Raw genomic sequence first — 871 nt, 5'->3', positions numbered from 1 at the left:
TGAGGAGGCTGGGGGGAGAGAAAGAGTCAGGAGTTTCAGACACTTAAAAAAAAAATCCGATTTGATTTATCTGGGGAGTGTGAACACTAAATAGAGAACAACGCCTGAAGTGTGAATTATTTCCTATATTAACACAGAGAAAAACTGATAGCCTTTTCATGTCAAGAGAATAGCGTGGAGGGGAGGGAGGGGGGAGAATGACATTGTTCAATCTCCGGGTTTGCTCACTCTTTATCAGGCTGAGATCAAAATTTATTCCCAGGATGAGGCCTGCGGCCCGGCTGAGGCCCTAGAGATTTTTAAGGGCCTAATTAAGAAAACAGGATGAAAATGGCGAAATAAGAGGGCAATTTACTTCTTGCAGAATAGGGAGATCAAATCAACTTATGAGCAATTAATGTGCACAAGGAGAGAATAAAGGGATGCCGGGATATGGTAGAGGGCCTCATTTTAATGACATGCTCTGGTGTTGGCATAGAGGATTACTCTGAAGGTCAGACGTAGATTGAAACGACCTTGCAGATTCTTAACCCTCCTTCCAATTAACAGAACCAACTCAGAAATGCAAAAGACCCTGGCTTGGAGCACTGTCATCCCTTTATGTTCAGAGGGGGGGGGAATTATAAAGGAGAGAGAGGACGAAAGGGGGTTTCCTTTGCTTAAACAGCAGCTGCTGGAGACAGGAGCTGGGGCAGGCGGGAGAGAAGGGCTCTTAATTACAGTCTGTGAGCCACCCACGGAAAAAAAAAAAATAATAAAAAAATCGGTGTCAAGGCTCCGAGTGGGATATGAAAGGGAGGGAGCGCTGGCTGGGGCTGCGGTGGGTGTGATGAGCTGCAGCCGGGCTCTGCCTGTGGGGATGGATGGGGCA

This window comes from Egretta garzetta, unplaced genomic scaffold, assembly GCF_000687185.1.
Source record: "Egretta garzetta isolate BGI_Z169 unplaced genomic scaffold, ASM68718v1 scaffold105, whole genome shotgun sequence".
Lineage (NCBI taxonomy): Eukaryota > Metazoa > Chordata > Aves > Pelecaniformes > Ardeidae > Egretta > Egretta garzetta.
Note: the sequence above shows the minus strand (reverse complement) of the source record.